The sequence below is a fragment of the Callithrix jacchus genome, chromosome 5, assembly GCF_049354715.1.
Source record: "Callithrix jacchus isolate 240 chromosome 5, calJac240_pri, whole genome shotgun sequence".
NCBI classification, from domain to species: Eukaryota; Metazoa; Chordata; class Mammalia; order Primates; family Cebidae; genus Callithrix; species Callithrix jacchus.
In genome coordinates this window covers 155593841-155610012 of record NC_133506.1, presented here as the reverse complement: position 1 = coordinate 155610012, position 16172 = coordinate 155593841, and the positions used below count along the sequence as shown (strand labels likewise).

At 39.5% G+C, this 16172-nt stretch overlaps 2 protein-coding genes across 4 annotated transcripts in view; one reads left to right on the top strand and one right to left on the bottom strand.

Annotated features, from left to right (window-relative positions):
- Positions 1 to 16172, top strand: part of SPART (spartin) — a 64947-nt gene that overhangs the window by 9126 nt on the left and 39649 nt on the right. The window contains exon 2 of one of the 2 annotated variants that reach the window (XM_035302486.3): positions 4363 to 4464. The exons of the other annotated variant lie outside the window; for it this stretch is intronic. The gene's annotated coding sequence lies outside the window, so the exon portion shown is untranslated. The remainder of the gene's footprint in view (positions 1 to 4362; positions 4465 to 16172) is intronic. 2 annotated transcript variants of the gene reach the window in all.
- The window catches only part of CCNA1 (cyclin A1), a 78437-nt gene that overhangs the window by 60038 nt on the left and 2227 nt on the right, over positions 1 to 16172 (bottom strand). The gene's annotated exons all lie outside the window — the stretch shown is intronic.

The following is a 16172-nucleotide window of genomic DNA, read 5'->3' as shown; positions in this document are numbered from 1 at the left end:
ATGTACTATGGTTTTGTAAGATGTTATCTTTGATGAAAGCTGGATGATGTGTACTCAAAACTATTATCTGTGCATCTTCTTATAGTATTTATTTAAAAACAAAAAGTAAAAACAAAAAACAAAAGCCCAACAGGCTGCAACACTATCACTGCTGAGACCCTGGGACATGTCCACTTTGGCAGAGCTGATTCAAAGTTGCCAGATAGTTCAGAGTTAAATACTGAGTGCTGATATTATTTTATGGCTATCTTGAGCAGTAATCTAATTTCAGGCTAATTTCAAAAGAATATGACCAGCTGCACAAGCTAAAATAACTAGGACATTCTTGCTAAAATCTGTCTCCGGCCAGATTTCTCCCTAAATCTTCATGGGAGAAAAAAGATCAAGCAAAGCCAAAGAAGAGTAAATGGGAAAATTCAGAGAAGGGGGAGCATTTCTCTAGAGTTGAGACACACACACACACACACACACACACACAGAGAGAGAGAGAGAGAGAGAGAGATGCTTATTTAACCCAACACCTGATTTATTCCCAAACACCAGGAAGGAGAATTCGATTTAATTCCCATACTCTCATAGGAAAAGTAAATAGGGAAAAAGAAAATCCAGTAGAAATCATTTTGGCTGTTATTGTTTTCAGAAAAAGGAATCATTACTAATCTTTAGATTAATCCTATTCTCACAGATCATCAGGCAGATACAAGGATTGTTTGAAGTACTTTAGATCCATGCGTCTCAAGGTGTGGTCTGTGGACCAGTACCTTGGAGCTTTCTAGGAATGCAACTTCTCAGGTGCCATCCTAGACCTGTTGAATCTGAGTCTGTACTTTTTGAATACTCAGAAGATGCGTACACTTGTTAAAGAGCAGGAAGCCCCGATTTAGCCACTTCTGCCTTCCCACCATGTTGATAATCACCAACAGAAAATTAGTTAATGCAGAGGACAATTACTGCCAGCATTTTGGAAAATAATCTCACATAACCCAAAAGAACAGTGGAATAAGGTATTAAATTTTAGAATCTACTAGGAACAAAATATCATTAAAAAAAGTCTCCTCCACATTACGGTCTGCTTTCTTGCTGGTTGGTTTCGGGCTAGCCGCTGAGGGGCAGCAAGCTGTGGGCTATCTTAGGCACTAAGCCAGCCCTGAGGGTTAGCCTGTGGAGGAGCAGGGCCCATATGTGGCTGAGGCCATAATAGCTTTCTCTTCGCTGTGGTAGGGAATCCACCTGAGAAGCTCTGGATACATGCTCAGTGCACAGGGGGAAAAGAAGCCAGAGATTCTACATCCTGAGATATGTTCCTCTCTGAGAGCAATGTCTCATTCAGGGCATGATATTGAAATGCACTTGTTTTAATAACTGAGTCACTACTGGACAGGTTGCTTAACAAAGATTAATGTAGTGAATACATTGTCATACATACTCGTGAGATCTGGGTCCAGCCACGCCCTTCACAGCTGGTCACCTCCTAAGCCTCTGTTTCTTCTTCCATAACATGCGTATTTTTTTTTTTCTTTTGAGACAGAAGTCTCACTCTGTCACCCAGGCTGGAGTGCAGTGGCGTGACTGCAGCTCACTGCAACCTCTACCTCCTTGGGGGCAAGTGATTCTCCTGCCTCAGCCTCCTGAATAGCTGGGATTATAGACGGACACCACCATACCTAATTTTTGTACTTTTAGTAGAGACAAGATTTTGCCATGTTGCCCAGGCTGGTCTCAAACTCCTGACCTCAGGTGATCCACCCAAGTGATCCTCCAAGTGTTGGGATTACAGGCGTGAGCCACCACGTCCAGCTGACATGGGTATTTTTGCCTATCGTCTAGTATGAGGGTTGGAGTGACAACAATGCCTGCCTATAAAGGGGCGTCCTAGGCATTACTCAAGGTAATTTTTGCACAGCATGCTGACAACCTTGAAACATCACACAGGCATAATATCTTTTTATTATTGATATTTGTGCAGTCGAGAATTTGTCTTAAAACCAAAGAGCAAAAATAGCAATTGTAAATATCAATAGAGATTACAATAGAGTTATCAGGAATAGCTTTCTTACGATCAGAATGTTGTAGGCTGGGTGCAGTGGCTCACACCTGTAATCCCAGCACTTTGGGAGGTCAAGGCAGGAAGATTACCTGAGGTCAGGAGTTCCAGACCAGACTGGCCAATATGGTGAAACCCTGTCTCTACGAAAAATACAAAAATTAGTCGGGTGTGGTGGTGGGTGCCTGTAGTCCCAGCTACTCGGGAGGCTGAGGCAGGAAAATCTCTTGGACCCGGGAAGCAGAGGTTGCAGTGAGCGGAAATCATACCACTGTACTACAGCCTGGGCAACAGAGTCAGACTCCATCTCGAATGAATGAATGAATGAATGAATGAATGTTGTAGTATTATTAAAAATGTAAATAGTGGCTATAAATACATTGTAAAGTTTAGAAAATTTTCAGTTTCAGTTATCCATCAGAATGAGAAAAGACGGTTTTAGAATGATGCAAAGGGGTCAGGCATGGTGTAAGCACTTTGGGAGGCTGAGATGGATCACCAGAGGTCAGGAGGTCAAGACCAGACTGACTAACATGGTGAAGCCCCATTTCTACTAAAAATATAAATATTACCTGGGCATGATGGTGGATGCTTATAATACCAGCTACTCGTGAGGCTGAGGCAGCAAAATCTCTTGAACTGAGGAGGCAGAGGTTGCAGTGGGCCCAGATTGCATCGTTGCACTCCAGCCTGGGCAACAAGGGTGAAACTCCGCCTGAAAATAAATAAATAAATAAATAAATAAATTAAAAAAATGATGCAAAGGATTAAAAAAAAATTATATTACTGTTCCCTGGGATTTACAAACAAGTCTATGATCTGTTAGGTGAAACCACATGAAAGTGTTGATATGCTGATAGTTGAATATTCATGTGATTCCAACTAATATTTGCATAACAGTGAGTTTTAAAAATTAATAGCAATTTCCTCTGGTGGTGCTTGTGTTTTAAAAATTTTTGGATTCTATAATTGAACTTGTTTTCTTTTAGAGAGTTCATATCCTGAAAAAGACGAGATTCTTTTGACTATTTGAAGTTCTGTTTAGCTTACTGTATTTATTCCCAAAAGTTTGAGGTAATACAGATGGCATGCATTTTTCAGAAGACTGGAATAAAATCATGTATATAAGCTGGTTTGCTTCCACCTGGAAACAGTTACATTATATTAATGTTGAAATTGATACAGACATTATGAGGTTAAAGTGCAATATTGTTACACCATAAATTTTAGCTCCATGATAGAATGTCTGTGTCTAATGTGAATATTAGAGAAATATGACAGCTCCCATGACATTTCTGGACAGAGTTGTCTAACCATCACAGATTTCCAAGTTATTACGGAACTTTAGAGCCTGCATGGCATCTCAAAATGTTCCTTGTCTATGTAGATATTAAAGGACTAACTACCAAGCATAGAAAAGTGTCACTTTCTGGGGGAATTAGTGCCTACTCTAACATAGCAATATAAATATCGATGTGAAAGTTCAGAGCTTGGTGCGGGAGACAGCAGGAGAAGAAGAATTCTTACCATATTTACGCAGTTAACTAAGTCGATTCCCTTGCATATATGCTAAAACACACGCCTTTAAAGATTTTCACAGATCTCTAGAAACAGAGAGAGTAAAACCCAAAGGTAGTTATGAGTGAAATGAGTTACTAAGTATACAAAATGCCTAGCACGATGCTCAGTAGTTGGGAGGTGCTACAAATGCTAGTTCTTTTACTTCTTCCCATTTCGATATGCACAATCCTCTTCCCCATCTCAGGAAATAGTTCCTAGTGCCACACCTAGTCATCTTATCCCCAAATCTGAAAGACACTCTTTTAACACCTTCTCTTTGCCTCATACACCTACCTCCAAATCCAGTGAAGTCGCTAGGAAAGCTCTAACATTTATCATTCTAGAACTGCTGATTTCGTTTCACATGTTTCCTTAATGGCAATGCAGGAATTTTCTCAAAGATAAAAAATCAAAGTTTAAAAATTATTTTTAATTTACCCGAGTGACTGCAGAACAAAATTCGGCATCTACTATGTTCAAAGAGATTTTCTTCCTTTTTTTTTTTTTTTAAATTAACAACGTCTTACATAGTGTTTAGTATTCTAGGCACTATCCTAAGTGCCCTATGCATACTAGGTCATGAAGCAGTTACCATCACTACCCTGTTTGAGTGGTGAAGAAACAGACGGCACAGATAAATACAGCAAACTTGCCCCTGGTCACTAAGTTGGCCAGTGGCAGATCCAGAATTTGGACTCTGAATTTGAATGGCTTCAGGATCTGCGCTCTTGACAACTGCAATCTGCTGTCTCTTGTAGAGTACGGAGCTCTGTGAACATTATTTTACTTAAACCCTAATACAATCCTATGAAGTTGTTACTGCGTTGTCAACTATGCCAAGTTGGAAACAAGCTTTGAGGGTAAGTGACTTGCCTAAGTTCATGTAGATAGCGGGCAAGACTGTTAGACTCAGACAGCCGCATGGGATGGTCCATGGCGTTAAGTACATGTCTATATTTAGAGCTAACCTGAAGAGGCCATCTCTGGCCTTAGCAAATTACTCTTTTTTCTAAGATGTTTCAGATTTTCCCAAAGTATATTACCTCCTGGGAATAGGATAACCAGCAAGACACTGTGGTATAAGAAAAACATGCTAAAGTTTTAAAATCAAAGGCTCCAGTTTAAATTACAGTTTTACCGCTTACTAGCCACCAGACCTTGACCGTGTTATGTAACATCAATAAACTCCACTCCATATAATTTTTGTGGGGGGGGGGTAGTTTAAAGACAACACAGGGAAACTAATCACGCTGAGCATACAGGATTCAATAAAATGTTAATTTCAATAAACTAACAGTTCTGAAAACAACCTTTGAGAACCTTGGCTTTGTCTGGTACTTGCTGTGGAGTTTGGAACATATTACTTAAACTTTCTGAGCTTCTACTTCCTAATCTAAGCATAGTCACCTTACTGGTTCATTGGGGTGAGGTGGTGAAATAGCATGATGAATTAAAAACAGTCAGTAGAAGGCCTTCCACTTGGCACCCCAACATAATATTTATTACTCTTACCCCCAACTTAATTTTGCAGAAAACTTAAAGGGAACTATTTTTATCTAAAAAAGTTAATTGAATTCCAAAAGTCCTTTAACTTATTCTGATGGAGTAACTTATAGACTTGGCAAGTAGGCTTAATATATACGTAGTTTGTGTGGGCTACTTAAAACAGGATTTTCTTCGCATTTTAATTTCCAGTTCTCCAGGACTGCATAAGAAGCACCCTGCTGTTATAATCAAACCTTGTGACTAAATACAGTTCAGTGATGCTCAGCTATGCTGTAGTCTGACACTACAGGGACTTGTCTAGGTGTAAATTAAGGAAATATTTTGGGTTGCAGAACTGACTCTTTTAAAAGAGACAAGGATTCTCAAGACCTACTTCTGTCCTGAATGAGAGTTTTTTAAATGGCCAATAGCTTCTGTCAGTAAGAGTGATACAGTACCAATTGTTTAAGCCAAATTGGGACTATAAGGAAAAAAATAGGTAAATTCAACTTCCATTTCTTCTCTTCATATATGAATCATGACAAGTCTTTTCAGCCGTGTTAGGGAGATGATGGTTTTTCAAGTTAGTATTGCTTCATGAAAGAGAACTTTAAAGAAATAGCAGCAATTAGAAATCCAAAAAAGGACTAAGAAATAAAGACCATTCATAAAATGAATATGATTGAATAATTAAGAGTTGCTGGGAAGAACTGTTTGAAAATTTTAACTGTAAAAATATAACTGTTGGTGTATTTTTGCCAAATCTCCTAAGAGAGCAGGTTTTGCTCTTTTTCTTCTATGAATAGTGACTTTGCTTATGAACTCTTTATGAACTGATGCATTTAAATCTGTTGAGTATTGTGTTCCTGGTAATCAGCTATAATATTATTTGGCCAATCAGGCTCAGATGGACCAGCTCCAAGAACTGAGAGTCCTTCTGGGCCTCAATCTTTCCATCCAAAACCTGCACATTGCCAGTAAAGTGTTAGTTGTTCTGGAATGGGAATCCCCCCCAAGACAATCAAGGATGTCCAATAATGAATTCCTGGTGCTCGGTGGATATTGCCAGCAATTCATCACACATTTATCTTCTTGGCTGCCCCCATAAAATAATCTACTCATGAAGGGCTAGTGTCTGACTAATGATACCGTGAACCAGTACAAAAGATCATCTCTTTATTCTTGTAATCCCCAATTACACAGAATTTAAAAACCTTTTAAAACTATACAGAGAATACCGAAACATAACCAGGTATTATTTTAATAATGCAGACCTCTTAAACACTTTCCTGTTTTGCCAAGGATTTCTTTCACATTCCACTTATGAGTTCCACTTATAAAAAGACAAGCAGTGTTTAAACAGAAGTTCTGTGGGTAGGACTTGCTACAGGCTGCATAGCGTGGGACATTCTTCTTCTGCCTTGAATTCTATATTTCAACAAGATCCTTACCAGGGGCCTCAGGGGCTTTTTTCCAAGGTGGCCATACCTTCACATTCTTCTAAGGAAATGACTATTTATCAACTAGCCTCTGTACCAGCAAAGATGACTTGTGACTGGTCATGTCTAATCTACACTCCCAGAAAACTGACCCATGGGTGATGGCCATCAATGTGCAAGGGGCTGAAATTACAAAAGTTTCACTCCTTAGGAAGCAGGTCCTAGATAAAGCCAACCATCCATCCTGTAAGCCTTCTTCTTATGCATCCTGATTAGGTATACACGGTGGTAAGAGTGGGAGAATCCACGCTCTGCCCCACTCCAAGGAGGGATCTTAGCTGCTGGTTTCCTGGACCCCCACAGCAACTACAACCCTGAGAACCTAGGAAGTGCAGCCTTTATGAGGAAAGAGACAGCTGCCTTTCTCAAGTGGAGGAGGAATATCCAAATTAAGACATTTACAAGTTGGTGGGGAAAATAGGTTTGAGGGATAATGATTAAAACTGTCTTTAAAAGCACTTATCTTTACACTTCTTGAAATAGAAGGAAACACATTTAATACACAGAATAATACCACATAAGATATCTCACAAATTTCAATTTGGTAAATAATGCTCACTGTCTAACTTCCATGTATCCTCCCTTACTTATGTTGACAAAAAGAGTCAAACTCTTTAAGCTATTTGAAGAGATTTATTCTGAGCCAAATACGAGTGACCATGACCCATGACACATCCCTCAGGAGGTCCTGAGAACATGTGCCCAAGCTGGTTGAGGTGCAACTTGTTTTCATACATTTTAGGGAGGCATGAGACATCCATTAGATACATTTAAGAAGTACATTGGTTTGGCTCAGAAAGGTGAGACAGTTTGAAGTGGGAGGACTTCCAGGCTATTGATAAATTTAAATATTTTCTGGTTGACAATTGGTTGAGTTTATCTAAAGACCTGGGATCAACAGAAAGGGGTGTATGGGTTAAGACAAAGGATTGTGGAGACCCAAGTTCTTATTTGCAAAGGAAGCCTTCAGGTAAGCAGGCTTCAGAGAGAATAGGTTGTAAAGTGTTCCCTGTCAGACTTCAAGTCTGTGTAGGTGTTAACGCCAAAGAGCTATCATGTGCAAAGGTAACTGTGGTTTTCGCCATTACTTTAATGTCAAAAACTGCAGATACATTTGCACGGATCTGATAATGAGTCATGATGGACCCACACTTCCCATCATGGCCTGAAACAGTCTCTCAGGTTAAATTTTAAAAGAGCCTTGGCTGAGGAGGAAGTCCATTCAGATGGTTGGGGGAAACCTTCGAATTTTATTTTTTGTTTACACTTACTAGAAACTCCTCATTGTTTTATTCTTTTGCAGTTTTATGAGATGTTTATAAATTTGTTTTGTTGCAAGTAACAATGTAGTAGGAGACAGGTTGGTATGTCATTTTCTGGACTGTTCCATATTCCAAATCTTTATTTTTTTGACTGAAAATAGCTGTCCCTTTCCAGGCCTCACTGAGATTTCAGAGCAACATAATGTGGATACCGAAAACAGATATATGACCTCTTGGGTGTTTTCCATATTTCCTTTCTGGCACTCAGAATCGTATAGAGTCAGCTCTGCCATGAAAACTTAATATAAAATAAATGTTGCAGAGCTAGGCATGATGGTTCATGCCTGGAATCCTAGCTACTCAGGAGGCTGAGGTGGGAGGATCACTTAAGCCCAGGAGTTTAAGGCCATAGTGAGCTATGATAGTTTCACTGCACTCCAGCCTGGGAACAACGCAAGACGCTGACTCAAAAAAGAAAAACAACAAAAACACAAAGTGCTGTGAACCCACATACCCACATCTGTTCTAAAGATCACTGTGACTCCATTTTCAAGCAACTGCCTGATACAAAGCAGGTGCTTAATAAGCATTGTTTGAATAACTGAATGAATCAATACAGTCCTCAGAAGCAGACCTACTTTATCTCTCTCAAGATTTTTGTTGTAAACATTTCTCCTTTCACTGTCTTCTTTACTTACATTTCCTGTTTCTAGGTCTAGTTTCCTCTTCAGCTATTGTTAAAAGTATGCCAAAACTGAAATTTATTTTCTTGTGAAAAAAGATTAAAGAAGTGAATCCACATAAAGTAGAATTGGCTGCAAAGAAGAGATACAGCTGGAGATGAATCATGGGTCTCCAAGACCATGCTCACAACTGACGGTTCACTAGGAGGACTCATGGGACTTAGGAAAGCAATTATAAGTTCTGGTTTATTACAGCAAAAGAATATACATTAAAATTAGCAATGGGAAAAGGTGCATGAGGCAAAGTCCAGGAAAAACCAGGTGTAAGCTCCAATGTATCCTCTCCCAGTGGAATTGCACAGACATGCTTAATTTTTTAGCAATGATGCATGACAACATGTGCAAAGTGTTATTAACCAGGGATGCTCACCTGAGCCTTGGTGCTCAAGATTTTGATTGGGGTCAGTCTTACAGGCATGTAGTGCCTGCAGGGTTGATCTCAGCAACTCAGACGCAAGCTCCTACCAAAGCACACGTATAAGGCATAAAAAAACAGTCTTATCAGAACAGAATATTCCACAAGTGCAGAGGACAGTCCTGAAGACCAGGCCCTTCTTGGGATAGTGCAGGTCTGAGCAATCAAGGTCTGCTGACTTATTCACCTTTTCCTGGACAGAGAAAGATGACTGTTTTAAGGCAGGGATGGTCATGGTGGAACATCCTATGATATAGAAAAAGAAACCCTTTATGCTTCTTTTGTTATAGTCCTCTACCTACAAAGGACATCAAATAGATGGTACTAATCAACTAATTGGCTGATTAAAACATGACATAGGTTTTTGTTTTGTTTTTTTTTTTTTGAGACGGAGTTTCGCTCTTGTTACCCAGGCTGGAGTGCAATGGCGTGATCTCGGCTCACCGCAACCTCCGCCTCCTGGGTTCAGGCAATTCTCCTGCCTCAGCCTCCTGAGTAGCTGGGATTACAGGCATGCGCCACCATGCCCAGCTACTTTTTTGTATTTTTAGTAAAGACGGGGTTTTACCACGTTGACCAGGATAGTCTCGATCTCCTGACCTCGTGATCCACCCGCCTCGGCCTCCCAAAGTGCCAGGATTACAGGCGTGAGCCACCACGCCTGGCCTAGGTTTTCTTTTTAATGACATGGTTTAAAGCGGGGAATGCACTATAGTTAACCAGCCTTTAACCTGCTAAAATAGATCTAACCCAGTGTCATCTAAGGTCACTCTACTTCATAAAGTCAGTGAGATGGAAAGCATCCTTTGACATCCAGAACAGGCTTGGCTTTCCAGGTGTTGCCAGGAGCTGGCCTGTTACCTCTGTCTAGACCTTGGAGTTACCCAAGTGAACATAAACAATTCAAAGAACATGGAGGGCAGACAAGGCCACTCTGTGACTATTGAAGGATCAAGACAAAAACAAAGCCACTCTGAAATCATGTCTGAACAGAAATATGCATGTTGCCGAAACCACAAAAATGGCCAAACATCCATTTATTTTGGTGAATACGACTGACTGCTGCTTCTTTCCTAATTACAGATTTGATATGGCTCTCATCTTCCCTTCTAGACAGGTTTAAAATCTCCAATCATAGAATTACTCCTGATTTCTGACAGCACTCAACCCAAGCAAAACCCAGTTCCTTATACCAATCCAGAATCATCTAACAGAAGCCCAAGGGCTGTGATGAGGCCTTTCTAATACCCCTTTAGCAAGATGTCTCCTAACTCCCATGGTACACGTTCTCCCTCACTTCAATGAGTCATAAACCCAGTCTGCTAAAATCTCTGACCTCTTGGTTGTATTTGGCTGGAAGGCACTGACATTTACTTTGAGCTTCCATTCCTACCTCTCCCAGAAAATCTAATGCCTTCTTCAAAATGTCCAAAAGTCTCCCCAGGGGCTTACAGTCTCAAGGATGTCTCAGGTTCTGAGTATTTCCTTTCGTAAGGAGTTCAGTTCATGGGTTCTCTCAGCTTCATTCTTGGTCTCATTCTTTACATATTTGTCTTGCTCTGTACCATATAAACAAGATGAATGGTGAACCTTTTTCCTACATTTCTAGCCAAAGCAAAACAAAACAAGACAAAACACAGCATTTTTTGGCAAACTGCTCTAAAGTATTCAGAAAATGTAGGCTTCATATATCACAACGGCAAAAGCAACCTCAAATTAAATTTTATAAACTTTGTTCTGAGTCTTTTGTCAGTCTATCATGTTACCCGGCTTTTCCTCTCTTCTCAATTTTTTTTTCTATTTTTGAGACAGGTTCTGGTTCTGTCACTCAAGCTGGAGTGCAGAGGTGTGAACCCTGTAGCCTCAACCTCCCAGGCCTGAGAGATTCCCCCACCTCAGCCTCCCAAGTAGCTGGAGCTACAGGTTTGTGCCACCATGTCTGGATAATTTTTATTTTTATTTATTTATTTTGTAGAAACCGGATCTCCCTATATTGCCCAAGCTGTGCTTGAACTTCTGGGCTCAAGTGATCCTCCCACCTCAGCCTCCCAAAGTGCTGGGATTACAGGTGTGAGCCACACACCCGGCCTCTTCTCAGTTTTCATTGCTTCTCATTCCCTCCTCCACTTGTGCAAATCTTTGCTCATTTGTAGAGACAGCATTACAAAATGCTGCGTAAGTTTTCTTTCATTTATTTGTCTGATTTTGCCTGTGTCCTTGGGGACTTGTCTTGAATATAGGTGGCTTACCAAGGTATTTTCCTAAAGGAATGCAGTTATTTTAAGAAGACATTTGGTGTCTGGTTTTATTTTTATTTTTGAGATAGAGTTTCACTCTTCACTTGTTACCCAGGCTTGAGTGCAATGGCGCGATCTCAGCTCACCGCAATCTCCGCCTTCTGGGTTCAAGCAATTCTCCTGCCTCAGCCTCCCGAGTAGCTGGGCCTACAGGCGTACACCACCAAAAATACAATTTTTGTATTTTTAGTAGAGACGGGGTTTCACCGTGTTGACAAGGATGGTCTCGATCTCTTGACCTCGTGATCCACCCGCCTCGGCCTCCCAAAGTGCTAGGATTATAGGCGTGCGCTGTCGCGCCTGGCCGGTGTCTGGTTTTAAATCCCACTCCACCACTCTTATACATACAGCAGAAAATAAGATAGCCAACCCATTAGACTATTTATAACATAATATAAAAAGTACAATTTAACTAGTACAAAGTCAAATTAGGTTAGTAAGAAATATTAAAGAAATTGTTTTCCATTTTTAATCAATATAAGTAAAATTTTGATGCTGCAAAAGAAACAACACTTGAAGATAAATCCTCTCAGCAAGGCAATTAACTTCTATAGAAGGGTGAGGCTCACAGATGGAGCAATGGCAGCTGCACACTTGGACAAGGTGGGAAGTGGTACTTATGCCTGACAGGGGTTTTCCCTACTGCTGTGTCCTATTAGCTAGGGTTAGACCACACAAGCTAGACTAATGCCAACTGGCTATTTTAAAGAGAGCAGGGGTCTGAGCTGGAGTGGCAGGATGGGTGTTTTGGTGGGAAGGATGGTTACTGGCGGGTCAGAGCAGACAGCCAGGGGTGACTTGTCAAAGAAGGTGACTGGAACAGGTGACCAGAATGAGTCAGGATGGAGCTGGGGGTTGGGGGTGCAAGTAGGGGGAGGAACAGATGTGAACTACTGATTAGGACTGGTGGAGAAGGTTGTTTACTGGAATTACAAGGAAGTTAAACTTTAAAATAGAGAAAGAATAAGAGAGCTGAACATACTGACATACTGATTCTTTGAAGAGAAACTTGGGGTTCACTATAACAAATAGATTGACCATCATCCACTATATTTGGTCTGTAAGAGGAAAGTTACACTTTACTAAGAACACCACCATTATTGATCTTTTGTCAAATGCATGTTTTCCATATAATGTAGAGTTTAAGAAAGAAAAATGTAATGAGATCACAGGTCAGAAAGCTTCTCTCATGTAGAACTTTTAGAACATTATCAACACATTAGTCCTTGTATTCAAGACAAGTCCCCAACGTACTCACCAGGAGTTTCAGTTTACACCGAGTCGTCCCACTGATTTCAACATGAGCTTGGAGCAATTAGGTCATATCACTAGTGATAACCTAAGTTCACTTCACGATATGGATATCCTGACATCTAACTCAATTCATGATTAAAGTATTTTGAACATTTTTCATTTTAATGATACTCATCATTATGTGATATACTCTCTGGGTTTTCCAACACTCACTGACAATATTATATAATTGATGAAAAGAAAAAGTAACGTATTTTCAGCAAGTGAATAAAAGAAATGACAACCTGAATGAAACTGAATCTAGCATAATTTATGATGAAACGTTTAGCACTTTCATCTAACTAAACTACAGGCTTCTACATAAAAGTCTTTGGCATAATCACTCAGGATTTGTAAGTATGAGGGATACTGCATGCCCAAAACCCAAATAGGCCTATATGATTTCTAAAGTCTGTTAACAATTAGATTTTTCTCCAGAGAACATTTGTTATTAAAATAATGTTATGTATAATATTCCTGTTTTATTAATGGCACTGTGACAGGGTTACAATAATATTCCTATTTACCATTTTTTGTACAGTGACGTAAATTCTTTTCCAACAGAAAATAACTTCATCGATCTTAAGAAAGACAATTAAACTTTAAAAAAAATTCAGATTTGCTTAGAACCAAATTGCTCTTTGCTAATCATTAAAGAATGTCAGCAATAAGGGAAGAAATTCATATATTACTACCGATATTTATTGAGTCCAAACTTTTTTTTTTTTTTTTTTTTCAAAATTAGAGATGAGGTCTTGCTTTGTTGCCCAGGCTGGTCTTGAACTCCTGGTTTCAAGTGATCCTCCTGCCTTAGCCTCCCAACGTGCTGGGCTTAAAGGTGTGAGCTGCTGCACCTGGCTTGACTGCCAACTTTAAATGAGTTACTTCAGCTAATTTAGGTAACCACCCTATGAGGCAGATTCTATGATCACATCCCCCTATCACAGATGAGAAAACAGGCTCAGAGGGGTTAAGTGGCAACAACTGTGAATGAAGGTGGCTTCAAACTCGGGCTCTTGGATTCTAGAACTAGTGGTCCCAGACCCTCCTCTACAAGTATGTGATATGAAAATATCTGACCGGGGTATGCATACCACTGGAGATATGCAGAAAATTTACAGGGATAGAACATAATCAATATCCAGATCTTAATTTCTATGCGTTATTTCCTATTATCTCTTTTCCTACTCCTCCTTTCACATTAAAACTTCCCCGACTCTACACGAGAAATACACAGCCCTCAGCTTCCCAAATCTTACTCTGGTGCATTGCTCGGGCGTAAAAGCCCCAAGAGTGCCAAAATTTCAAAATATTGTTCTCTTCTATAATGGTATGATGGTAGTTTTCCTTTAAAAACCTCAGCCACAATGAATCGATATTTTTAGAGAATTTTTTTTTTTTTTAGAATCTGGTGAGAAAAAAGACAGGGGAGGTAAGTTAGAAGTTAAGTGAGAGAGGCTGGTCTATAGCCAGCTATTCCTAGCCTGAGATGGCCAGGTAGAAATGACCAAGTCAAATCTCCTTGTAAACATGCAAGGTATCTTCTGGTAAAAAGAGAATGGGGAGTCCCTGTCTATGAAATGCTTTTTAGTAGGGTACACCTGGTCTGTCTAGATGGCGTAAAGTAAATAAACCTGGAATTGATGGATATATTGACACATGGAATGGCCCAGTGGAAACTGTCCGTGTCCACTATACAATTATTTCAATACAAAATAGAGATAGTTCCTGACCGAAAGAGCTCCATCTGTTTAAATGATCACTGGCATAGCTTACTCAGAGACCTCACCTGCTACATCTAAGCCAGAGTGTGTTCTAACGAATTTGAGGAAGACCTGGGGAGCTGGGTTCGTGGTTTTGGATACTGCCATTATTTTCTGGTGATGGGGTAAAAGCTCTGATTCTTGTCAGTCTGATTTGATAATTCAAGCCTTGTTTTATCTCAGTAAGATATACTAAAAGTTAAAAATGGTTTTTTACATGTTTCCAAATATAAGCAATTATTTTCTGCTGATCTCAAGCACCCCCTGGGCCTAAGCAGATCCAAGTTTTGTGATGGTTGCAGCTTTTACAGTTTGGATGGCCTGCTGTAGGAAACGAATAAAAAGTGAATAAAAAAATTATGAGTTTTAAAAAGCTGACGACTACTACAGATACCACAAAATCCGGAAAAATAACATGATTCTATCATTCTGGTGCTCAGCACATCTCATAATACTTTTCCCTACCTTCCTTGGCTCTATACTCTGATTGCTTCTTCATATGAAAATGATTTTGCAATATATTCCACAGAGAGAACAGATAATTCAGTTTTTCCTCTAGCATGGTTTATCAAGGTTAGCTTTTTAATATAATTTAGGAAAACTTAGTTCAGCTTCATAATTCAGTATTAAGAATATCGCAAATTTTCATAATTGTTACCAAATTTGGAAGGACCACTAATATAGGTTTTGCCCAGGTACTGATGAGCAAACCAAATCCTTTGCTTGTACTTTTCCAGATTAGCTTCCAGCCCCATCCACTTTACACCTTGTTTCTTCCCTCCCACATCCTCCTGGTACTGGGCACTGCAGGACACAAACAGAAAGCAATATGATGCCAGGCCAGTGTCTTTCTATTACAGTGCCAGGTAATTCTGCAGTCAGTAGTATAAATATTCCTAGAAGTCAGCACTAGACCACTATGGCCAGCAGTAACTTAACCATACATGGAAGCTACTGTGAACATAAATATATCTCATAAAACAAAAATTAACCACATTGACTTGATTACCGCAGCTTTGTAATAAGTTTTGAAAAGTGGAATGTGTCAGTCCTCCAACTTTATTCCTCTTTTTCAAAACTTGTGTGTGTGTGCGTGTGGCTATTCTAGGCACTTATATTTCCCCGGATTGTATGAATTTCAGGATTGGCTTGCCAAATTCTGGAAAAAAGTCATTTGGAATTTTCATTGGATTGTTTTGCATCTGTAGGTCCATTCAAGGAGTGCTGTCACCTTCACAATATTAAGTCTTTCAACACTTTAACATGGTTTTTCTTTCCATTTATTTAGGTCTTTAAGTTCTTTCAGCAATGTTGTATCGTCTTCAGCATATAAGTCTTGCACTCATTAAATTTATTTCTAAGTATTTTATTCTTCTTGATACTATGAATGGGATTAATTTCATTTCTGAAATGTTCATTGCTAGTGTATAGAAATACTACTCATTTCTGTATGTACATCTGTTGTCCTGAATTTTTGATGAACTCATATATTAGTTTTAACAGTATTATAGTAAACTCTTCAGGGTTTTCTATACATAACAATTTTTTGTATAGAAAGTCTTCGTGTTTTAAATACATTCATCTTTATGGCTGCTGGAAATTTTTTAAATTGTATTTAAATGTATATACTTTTTAATGTAAAGACGTAGAATAGATTACCAATAAAAGATTTTCTTTTTTTTTGGTGGGGGAGAGGAGGAACAGGATCTGGCTCTGTTGCCCAAACAGGGGTGCACTGGCACAATCTCAGTCACTGCAGCCTCTGCCTCCCCAGCTCAGGTGATCTTCCCACCTCCGACTCTGGAATAATA